General features: G+C 34.9%; 1 protein-coding gene across 1 annotated transcript in view; it reads right to left on the bottom strand.

Moving 5' to 3' along the window:
* The window catches only part of LOC118744286 (pair-rule protein odd-paired), a gene marked incomplete in the record, with an annotated part of 80,817 nt that overhangs the window by 47,482 nt on the left and 20,932 nt on the right, over positions 1-12,403 (bottom strand).

Genomic DNA, 12,403 nt, shown 5'->3' on the forward strand with positions numbered 1-12,403 from the left:
CCAATTATTGTTAGCACGATTAGTGCATTTGCAACGCTTGCAACGTTTTTTGTTGTTGCTGCAGGGCTCGTTAAGAATCCTGTACAACTAGCCGTGTAGCAAATTATGAAAGTAAAAATATAAATAAATGAAAAAAGGATCGTTGTGAAGAAGCGAGGCGAATTCAAATTAGGAAGTAAAAGGTATGGCGTTTCTGTGTGTGGCTAGAACTGCTGTAGATATGTATGTATGTATGTATGTGCGTTCATAATAAGAAGACGCGTATTTGAATTGAAATGGGTGGCAAGGGTTGTCCACCGAGATACTCGTTTGGTGGCACAGACATATATGAATGTGTGCATGCAGGTAGGTAATCTGAATGCATGTATGTATGTATGTATGTACAAACCCACGTACTAACGTACATATAACTATTTGAGTATTTTACCTTTTAATTATGCATTTACAAAATTAGACGCCATTGTTAGTAAAATACATACATACATACATACCTATTTGTATGTATTGTACATGCTTTTCTTTGTTGTTATTTGTTAAGCTTTGAAACGCCCTCTTCTTCTGTAGTGCGTTTCTGACAGCTGCATTACTATAACATTATCCCAGCAAACCAAAATTCGTACAACTACGAAAAAACGCAAATATTTCTAAACATAAAAAAAAATATATTGAACTGTCAAAATGTGAATTCAGTAGCTACAAATTTTTAACTTCTTCACTGGGAAAAGAACGAAAAAGTTAGGTTGTGTTCAGCAATGCATAAAGCCAAAGCATCAGTCTCTTTTATTTCTAAACTGTAATGGATGGAAATGTTCATTATGCCAAACCATGGTTAAATGCCTAATTGGAACTTAGTTACGAAAATAAGGTACATATTTCTATACATTATAGTTTAGTAGTAAAAGAGACTGATGCTATGGCTTGATGCACTTCTGAATGCATCCATACAGTTCGTCAGTGGGGCCTACCTGTTCGTATGGAGTAAATGGGTACAATTACTTTAAAGGCTTTCGCAAGAATTTTTTGTAAAAAACTAAGGGAAATGAGTTTCATTACTTTTCCTATTTTGAGCCCTCTTCAAAATATTATCAAACTAAAACTTACTCAAACATCTTTCGCCTGACACCCATATTGTGATACATATGTATGTGTGAATGTATGTATTAAAATTACCTAACTCTCTTAATTCAAGTTGAATTTGACTTTTTAGATAGATGGCAACCGTCCTGCATTTAGTTTAGAAATGAGTACTTTTCAAAGCTATTTAGATTCCAATATGTAATTCATTTATCTCATTAAATAATTTCAAATTCAGACACCCAATAAATATTCACATTTTTCAAACTAAAGATTTGTTAAGGTTTTTCCGTTTAAAACCCATATTTTAATATTTATTACAACTTGCGGATACTTAAATCTAATTGAGTTTTCAAACATTTAAAATATTTTCAAACTGCAACATCCTTAAATCCCTTTCGCCTGATGCTTATTCCAAATCAATCAACTATGTAATTCATAAAATTTTACTTTTTAAATAGGTGGCAGCCGGGGCACCGAAAATGGGCATTTGGAAGCTGTGCACTTAGACATTATTTCGGTTCTTATTCATATGCATTATTTCGTAAGCACAGCTTCCATATGCCGTGGCAGCCCATGGCACAGTGATTCAAAGCTGACGTTTAGTGTTCATAATTCACCGGAGCCTTCATTATTTGCTCAATTTGATTAACTAAATGAAAGCTTATGAAATTTGAAAGAGACCAGTTGAGCTTAATTTTTTTAATTTTTATTTGTTTATATTAAAATTTTTAGTGTAAAGTACAGAAAAAGTAAGAATTTTTAACAAAATCGACTCTCTTGTTCCAGTTAATGAATGTTACATAATAAAAACTATTTATAAGCAATTGAAGGGTTCCCCTAAAAGGAAAAAAAGGAAATTCACAAAAAATATTTAGAAATATTTATTTTATGATAAAAATTTCATCAAAAATATTTTTTTTTTGGGCTTCGTAAAATGTTTGGGTATAGATCATTAAATTTTAATATAATAAGATGCATACACTTTTATTTCCATTTAATTAAAATGTAGGTGTGCTCAAAATTTAAGCGAAAAAATTGACCTCTTAGCCACTTGCAACTTTATCATACTAAGATTTAATGATCTAAAAACTGCATACCCAAAATTTTTCTACAAACTAAATATTTTTTTTTAATTTGGGTGAATATTGTTTTATAACAATTCAAAGTTTTCTTGTATTTTTTTTTGTTTTCAACTAGTATCGGAGAATCGATTTTCTTCAAAATTGCTACCTTTTCTGCACTTTGCATTCAAAAATTTAATATAAACAAACAAAGTTTCAAAAATCGGGCTCAACTGCGGTCCTGCTAGTTTTATAAGTTTTCTTTAAAAGACGTAATCTAATTGACAGAAAAATGAATGCTCCAGTGAAATATGAACAGTTAACACCAGTTTTTAACTACTGTGCATGGGTGGCCAGCGAAAGCAAAGGCGCCTGGAACGCAATAGTAGGACTTGTCTGCACTTGGGATAAAGAACACATTCACAAAATAGGGAGGACGAAAAACAGCGTCCGAGACTAGTTAACGGCGACAAAAAGGCTATGACCATCTAAAAGGATACGCTGTATAGTAAAGTCGGCCACCCAAGACCCTTAGACCTATATTCTTAATTGAAAACGACTAAAACGATTTGACTGCCCGTGCCAACTTTAGATCAGGAAACTTTGACGAGCTGATTCCCGCAGTCTGGCCAACATTCAATGGAGGTAAATTTGGTACAGACCAGGACAGGAGCAACATCAGTGTACTGCACCAGAGGCTGCTTAGATCCACGAATGAGTTTGGTGTGTTTCTTATTCAATTCGAAGCAAAATGAAATTATAAAAGGAATTGAAGTCCTGGACATACCTATATATGTATGTATGAATGCAGTCGTATAATACATTTGATTGGAATAAAATCAATAAAATCTAGTTGACAGACTAGCAAAATTCTGCTTTAGTTAAGGACGGACTGGATCGGTGTTTAAGTAAATATCACTTAATTAAGAAAACTAAAATTTTGGTAGGTTTTCAACACTTTTTGATAGGAATTTCGGTAGGGAAAATATAGTGTGAGTTTTTTTTTTTGGGATGAGCCATTTCATACATACAAAAGTACATTCTTAATATCAATTTTATATTAAAGATTTTCAAATATTTTTGAGCAAGTTTATAATTTTTCAGTAAGTCTGCACGTTATTTTAGCTTGGCTGTTCCGTGAGACCATACATAGACCATTATTTGGTGCATAGTGTTACCGAGAAAGGGGGCTTAAACTTTGGTCTTGATGCGAAATATAACAATTTGATTATCTTTGGCCAGCATTTTTCGTATTTTGAGCTAAAGAAATAAGAGCCAAGCTGCAATCTGTCGAAAACTATCCAGCGCATGGAAATTCCCATGGTTAAGATTTATAATACAAATACACATACTTTTAAACTTTTACTTACTTTAAATTTTCTTAACTATGTTACAAAATGTACAAATAATTTCAGCTAAATTTTTTTATTCCATACCCTTTTCAATTATTTGTTTTTGCCATCATGCGCGCTACTACGCTAGCCTAATTTGGCTATTAATCACGAAATCACTCAGCAGTAAAACGAAAATTTACGCTTTCACATAAACATAAAAATAGCAAGGGAACAAACTTTCACACACACACACACACACACACAAGCATACATAGTTTATTACATTTATGTGATAAAAAGAAAGTGTGGAAATTGTAAAATGAATGCGAATTGAATGGAAAGCTGGCCGATAAAAAAGGGGAAATTGCAATAGGCAGTTAAGGAAAATGGAACGGGGAAGGGAAGGAGAAACAGTGAACTTCAACGATAGTTTCAGCTTCTTTGAAGTATTGACTTTATTATCCACAACTGAAATAGTATCTAATTTAGTTTCTAGAGTAAATGAACTGTAATCTTTTATGGTTTTTCTTTTTTTTTTATGAAATCATAATTATTTACTATGGCTACTGGACTTTTACTACTACAACTACTTAACTGACTTTAGCGAAAGGTTATCATACACCCAATAAAAAAATTTAGTTACGCCAACTAAATATGTTTCTATCAACCCATGATTTGGTTACAGTTACATTATTTGCTTATATTTACAATATGACTAGTTGAGAGAAATATATTTATGTATTTACCAGACTTTTTTCTGAGTGTAATAACTACATAATTTATATTTTTTTGACTGAAGTTCGTTCAAATTGTCCATTAATCAAATATAACCGTGCAGTCAGTAAGTGGAGTTTTAAATCTAGACAAATTTTGTTTTGGTATGTTACAAGCTTTTTTTAAGTTTCACCTGTGCGCTAGATGGCGCAGGTGTCGCGATATTTGAAAACCCCGTATTGATGGTCCGATTTACTTCACTGCACTAGGGATGTCAGTGGCAAAAATACATCGATGTTTTTCCTCGATATTTGTCGATGCAGCGGAGGGCCTCTATGCATCGACTATTTATACATCGAGTGGAAAATTTTCGGTGCATCGAAGTTTTTTCGACATCCCTAATTACAACCTATATTAATAATGGCATTTTCTTTTCTACAAAAAAGTTTGCCTTTTCATTTCCTTCTCCTTAGTGTTTGTGCGTAGAGTGCACTGAGGAGGCAACTTTTTTCGGTAGAAAAGAAAACGCTATTATTATTATTAAATTTAGCCGTTAGGTGGTGTGGGGGTCGTAAACTTTTGTTACTTGTTTCAGGATTTTGAGCGTATTTGAATTTTAGAGTTTTAGTTAAATTAAGTATTTAGTTGCATAGCATTCCAAAAAATATTTTTTATCTCCGACAAATGTTTTTGCTTTGAAATGATATGTACAGAAATAATGGCGTATAATTAACAACTTAATCTAAAATCCGTGCATTTTTCTACATTCAATTTTAGCATAAATTTTTAATTTTTACTTTTATCGTTTTATCAAATCCGATTGGTTACAAAAATTTGCATTTTATCAACGCCGCTTCTTCGTACATCTCCCGGCCACCTGATTTTCTTTCAATCTCTCTGATAGAATTTATGCGTGCGCATTGCAAATGTGTCATTTAAATTGTTTTTAAAACACGTAAATCTAATAAAAGGACATTGGAAATATTGCAAATGTAAAGCAATAAAAAATGTATGCAAATTCAAATATTGCTCCTCCAACCATTCGCATTTCCGCTACCCTAAAGGGAGGACGGAGGACATTTGCGAAAACATTTGGAATAAGCGCGTGTCCGCCATCTTTGAGCGTTTGCCATCATGGCACACATGTACTACATACACACATATGAAGGGTGCACGCACACGCACACACACATGCGCACATTTAATGTCGTACTTCACATTTGACATGCAAACACTTTTGCTGTCATTTAAGCCAGTTTTGGCCATTAATTTAAATTCATGTGTCGCTGACGCCACCACACGCACACAGATCCGCTCTCTGCCTAGCTGGGTAGAACAGCTACTGCATGCAAGGGCTTTTCGTAGTCTTAAAGGCATTGCGCAAGCCCTCGCGCCCCTTTCGGCTCTACACTCATACAAATATACATAATGACAAAGTACTATTTTTCACTTAGTACTTCCGATAGAAATTCAACGTGCCGTAAAGCGAGCAATTTTTTCTTGAAATGTTGGCTTATTCTTTCGTACTTTTATTGCCTTTTTCTACACGCTCTCGCTTCTTGGAATCTAACGGGGAGAATTGGGTCTGTGCTAACACATGGACTGTGTATATGTGTGTGTGATATTTTTACTTGGGTTTTCCGGCGCATTGCAGCAGCACCGCATTTCATGAGTTTTTAAAGCCCACTCCCCTTACCGTTGCCATCGAGCAGCGTGAAAATGTGCTAACAATGATTTATTTACTCGCATTTCCATGCAGTTCTTATTGCTTCGCATGCAGAATCTAAAGTGTCGTAGAAAGTAATTTCCAGATCGTTGAAAAGTTGAAAATTTTACTTATTTTCCAACTAAGGCCCGTCTCGGAACTAAAAAAGAAAGGTACATACATATGTATGTCTATAGTTGGCAATAAGTACTGAAAATATTCAATGAAAATTTCAAAACTGACACAAAGAAGTAGGTACCACAGAGCAACTGAAAGGAAGGTATGTAGGTATCGATTGCAATTTCCTCACAAATCTGCAGTACCGTTTTAATTTTAATACACTACGTACCGCCTACAGGCAGCACTACTCGCAGAATATCCTTTAATCAAGCGTAGCCAATTGCTCACTTCCATACACACACAGACACACGCCCAAGTGGCTTGCTGACTTGCCAAAATACATACATACATACATACGTATTAGACACGCAGCTACAAATTGGCCAAAATTTAATTTTCCAACGAAGTGCCAGTAAGAAAAACAAACAGGCGCGACATCTTATAGAAAAAAAAGTCTTGCAAAATTCCAAGCAACACCGACGGGATATCGTCGCACAGCATGCGGAGCAGCGCACGGCATGCACTGAAAGGTCATTTGAAAGTGGGAAAGAGAGAGAGTGTGTTAGAATGCAGGAGCGAGAGCGAGAGCGAGGTAGGGAGGAAGAGCGATCGCAAGAGCGGAACAAAAATTTCCTTTCTTCTTCATATCATGTCGACAAGCGGCGTAACTAATTGATTTCCAGTACTGACAACTGACAACTGACAACTACAATAACAAGAACCAAACAATTGTAGAGAATTTTAATAACAAACAACAACAAATCAAACAACAAATTGGGCACTAGATGCGCCAACTAAAATTACTGACAGACTTAACTGATTTGACTTGACTGCAACAAAGTGACTTCTTGGTGTCTGCCAAATCTGTGCGCTGCAATATATACTCTGAACCGTTTGTCTGCTTAGCCCTGAATTGTGAAATATGAAATACCTGCCACTATCGCCACATCAGGTTGCCATTGTTCTCTCGTTGGCTGCTTGAAAAAGTAAACGTAAAGCCATTTGGCCATTTGTGTATTTTACGTTTTCCACTAAAGCAAATTCTGAGAAGGATCACTCACCCCTGCGCGAGGTTGACTAACTGGCTGACTGAATATGTACCAGTATATGACTCGTCTGCTAGCTGCTTGACACACATTTTCATGCTAACACAAATTGTTTTAAATGTTCAAAATTGGCGATTGACCGGAAATCGGCTGACTGACTGGCTTGCTTGCTTGCATCTCTGACTATAACGTTCGGCCAGCGGAAGAGTGCAATAAAGTCATCAATCATTGACATTTGCAGCAAATCTAAAGAAGAAATAAATTCACGAATTCTAAGTAGGTATGCACATAGATTAGGGTGGTGCTTACATGTATGAAGCACATTTATACATCAGATTTCCTAAACATCAACCCTTACGTCGATGCTACTATAGTCGAAGATACCATATATAAAATTTGGTCCTTATCGGGGATAATTAACGCACAGGAGGCAAAGTTCAAATTACTTTTCCTGTGGAGACTCAAAAAATTAAAACAATTTTTTTTTTCACCTTATACCCAAAATCGATACTACCATAGTCGAAGATATCATATATAAAATTTGATCCCGATTGGAGTCGGTTCAGACGTCTTCATAGGGTAATCTGAACTTTGACCCCTTTGCGACACGCCTTAACCGACTCCAATCGGTACCTCAATTTATATGTGACATCTTTGACCGTTTACTTTACGATTTAGGGGTTGAGACTGAAAAAAATCGTTCATTTCATTTTTGTAAGGACCACCCTAATTTAGATATATGTACATTGTGTTGTTGCATCGCTAAGCTGCAGTGTGACGACATAGAAGTTAGAAAATTTATTGGGTGAGCAAAGGCGAATGCAAATGAGTTTCAATAGAGATTGGGATCAACGGTAAAACTAAAGCGAGAAGTTGAAGAGAAAGATGGATATACATACATACATATAGATACCTATATACATTTTCAAAATAAAAACGAAAGTTCTTTTCGAGCAGAAAAACTGCTTCTCCATTGGCCGCAATAAAATACGAAACAGCCAAATGAAATTTTTTATTATTCTTGAAAGCTATAAAATAATAGGGGGTGTCTACTTTCACGCGCCACGGTAACTTTGGCCGTAAATCCACGGTAAAAGTTACCGTATATCCACGGTAAAAGTACCTTAGATCCATGGTAAAAATTACCGTTTATCCGGTAAAATTATCGCACCGTAACAATTTCCGTATATCCATGTAAAAAGAAGTTCTCTCCCACTTCTCCGGCAACAAAGAAAGGAGAATTGTGAGTAGTAAGGGTTATAATCCCTAAGCGCGGCCCAAGCCCGCCTAAGCAGAAAAAAGTTCTGCGCCACTTCTCCGGCAACACATAATCCACGCAATACAAATATGTATCCTCTTACCTTTCGTACACACGCGCCACGGTAACTTTTACCGTAGAACTACGGTGATTTTTACCGAAGATATACTAGTAACTGGTTAGCGCCTTTGTGAATTAAGGTGACGATATGTATTTGGGGAATTTGTGTGCAGGTTCGAAAGCAGATCAGTAAGATTGCCAAGTAATGGAAACGCATTTTCTAATTCATAATTTAATTTAGCGGACATAAATAATAGTGCAATACGTTTTTCGAACATTCTTGATTTATTTGTGCATAGTAAATGTTCATTTCACGCTCAAAGTTAAAAGCAGTGGCGGATCCAGGTGGGGAGTTTTGGGGGTTAAACTACGTGTCACGTAGTTTAACCCCCAAAACCCCCCGCTGGATCCGCCACTGGTTAAAAGGCTTCGGTATTTAGATTTTAATAGGTTTCAACCGCTTGTAAAACTTTTCCATTCCCATCAATATACTTTTCAAAGTTTCAAAACTTGTTTCATTTAACTCCATTTAAGTACTTTCTTTCATTGAAATGCCAACACCTATTTGCTTAATTTAATGAACTACACAAATACACTGGCCGCAAGCAGCTTTGCAGATGGAGTACCTATACATCTTCACGCCCAACGTTCTTTAACTCCTTTTTATTTAAGAACTAAGTGTACATTTTTTCTTTTTTTTACACCAACATGCAGCCAGACCTTTATAATGTCATTAAAACAAGTGTCAGCACTTTGCAAGCAAATGCAAAAGAAAAGAGCAGAGAAAAGAGCAGCAGCGCACTTGTAATTGGCCTTGTCGGAAATGCATTTTGTACACTTCCGTCGCTGACGCCAAGTGGACAGGACTCATTTACCGGCAAGTAAACTAAGCTGCCAGCCACTTTCTATTCAAACATACAAACAACCAGAGCAACAGCAAGAGCATCATCAACACTTCCGCCCGCCCGCACAAAAAACGTCCAAAACGGCATCGCACTTGAATGGTCGTCATGAAGGCGTACGTACACACCACTACCTAACACCTAGTGTGCACTAACAATAGTTTACTGTGCAAAAAATGCCAGAAATGCAAAAAGAAAGTAAAATATAAATAAATGTGTAATAAAACATAAAAGAAAAAAAAAAGATGCTTTACATAAAATGGCGTAATAAAAACCATAATGAGACCAGAGAGTTGTTAAGTGTGTGGGCGCTTGCTGTGTACTACCAAAGTAAATTTGCGGGATTACAAAACTACCGTTAGTTGCGAAAATTTACTTTGGCTGCAGCTTGAATGAACTAGTCGCCACAGCTGGAGTGCTCTGTACTTAGGTTAAATAAATACATACATACATATATTATGGCGCCATGAACCGAGTACGTAAAATGGGGAGATTTTGCAATTTGTGAATGCAAAACGAGAGCAAGTTGTAGTTAGTAATAGTGTAAGTTATTTAGTGAAAGTGGCAAGGTAATGAGTGCTTAGCTAAAAAGAGGTAGCGAGTGGCGAGAGTATTAATTACGTTGCGAAAAATGTTGAAAATAAAAGTCATTGGACAACTAGTGGGTACTAGAAATGCTGTTTCTAAATCGATTAAATCGAGGATCGATTAATCGAGGCCTTCCGATTCGATTTTTGTTGTTGTTGTTGATTTTTTAGTTCTGTTTCGATCGGTGAATCGATCCAAAAAAATCGAGAATCGACATTCGTTTTTTATGAAAATTTTGTCCAGTATACTTTGTATGGAAGGAAATGCGCTACAAAAATGCATACTAAAATTTTTTCTAAAAAGGGTAATTATGGAGTGAAATATGCAGTCAACGAAAACGAAAAAAAAATGTTTTTTTTGGTATTTTTTGGTTAATAACAAATTGTTGAATATGAAAACAAAAAAAATTAATCTGTATTGCGAAAAAATCTATATACGTAAGCTTTATTGGGTTAGTGTATTTATGAATTATACGTTTCTTATAATAGTGTATATTACACTATGCGACAGTCAAAATCGGGATGGGATGAAACCAACGGGAAATGTTATATCGGTCAAAAACAAGTTATACGTGGCCCGGCGTTTTGCTGGGTCACGTCTTGGAATCGAGATATATCGATTTGAAGTTAGTAACTATCATATAGGGGAAATTGTCACCTTTGGTGGTCTTTTTTTTGACATAACTCGAGAACCACTAGTCCGATTTTGCTCAAACGAATTTAAAAAAATTAAAAATTACAATTCCTTTAATCTGTTCATATAACGCTTTTCTATATAATCAACAGTTTTGCCGGTAAAAATTAATCTTCATTTCGGAAATTGATTTCAGGAATGTAGCTGAAAGTACTTTTTGAGTATTTATGTGAGAAAATAGAGTTTTACTTTCTCATTATGAAAGCAAAATACGTTGGAAAAGAGTTTGCGATGCCACGTCTAACACCACTTTAAGCTTTCAGAAAACGGAAAGTTAAGATTTGAAAGTAGTGTTGAATCTAAAAAATTAAAAAAAAAATATCCTTTGGAAATCACGAAGGGTTTCGTAAAAACCATGGTGAAGTAAATATAAGGTGATGTCACTTATATAACCTCACTTTTTCTGCATGCCAATTGCGGCCATGCATTTGAGGGTAGTAGAAAAAGGGTCAAAAGATTAGGATTAGTTTACTACATTTTGGGTACTATTTCCAATACTGATTTTTAATATAGATGTACATATACATATATCAGTGAACTCCACACCAGTTAATTAAGCTTGCATCCATAAAATATATTTATGGTAAACCACTATAATTAGAGTTTAATTTTTTCGCTCAAGAGAAATTCTTATTACTTAATTTTTATTTTTTCGATCAAATTTAATGATTATAATTGTTATTAAATCTTATTTTTCTATCACAAATCATTATTTGTTATAAAATGATTATACGTTTAAGTTGCTAGACTAAAGTGCATCATCATAGCAATCCGAGGCACTGCTCCAATAATATGTTGGATATGAATAGTATATCTATATATTACAAAAAAATTTACTTACAAAATCATAGTTATTGCAAATTACCGCTCAGATTTTCCAATGAATTTGAAACGAGAAGTCAAAGCAAAAGCGAAACAAAGAAATAGTGATACCTACGCATACTTTTTTCACAAAATTGTCTGCTCCATTTTTCGTTCTATTTTTCCCTGAAATGAAATTGGAATAAATAGAGTAGGCATTACTGTAACGCTGGTATGCCGAAATTGCCAAAACTACAACAACCACCTTCTAAGTGACAACACCTTATTATTATTTCACCATGGTAAAAACCTTAAAAATTACAAGTCAATTCTGCTCGAAAAATATTTATCATGAAAATTGTACCTTTTGTTTTTTGCTCAAAAATTAAAATGCAAACTTACGGACACCATTTGGCTTTTGCATCTGCGATTTTTTTTCGTAATTTTTTATGTTTATCTATCTTGGAAATAATCCGAACGGAATGCTTTTTTGAAACTTTTCTCTTTCAACACAGTTGTAGAATATAAAATGGCAAAAAGGTTTTTCTATAAAATTTTCAATTTTTTAATATCAAATGACGATTTCCAAAAAAAGGTACTTATCGATTTGCTTCAAAATTTTATGTAGCCAACTGTCAATATTAATTACCTAACAACTTTTTAGGAAACAAGTTCATTGCCAGTTAGAGTGTTAAAAAATGTCTACGAAAGTGTGAAACCTATCAAAGATTCTTAAAATTTTACTGGGAGATGCACTCTTTAACCTGTTTACGCGATCGTCCGACAAATAACAATGTGAAATCGTAGGTGTTAATGAACACACGCGTTTACTATGTTATAACAACAAAAACAACAACAGTGGCAAAAAAAGTTCATAAAATCACAAAAAAAGCACTGATAGCAACTACAACCAAATCCAGTCCTATGTTGAATAGAAGTCTCATAGCAGACAAGGCTACAACAAAATCAAGAGACTAGCAGAGTTGTAGATAGCTAAGAGCAGCTGGAGCAACAGAAAGCATTTGACTCGTCGTCATTGTCGCC

Source organism: Rhagoletis pomonella, unplaced genomic scaffold, assembly GCF_013731165.1.
Source record: "Rhagoletis pomonella isolate Grant_MI unplaced genomic scaffold, Rhpom_1.0 Rhpom_scaffold_00001, whole genome shotgun sequence".
NCBI lineage: Eukaryota > Metazoa > Arthropoda > Insecta > Diptera > Tephritidae > Rhagoletis > Rhagoletis pomonella.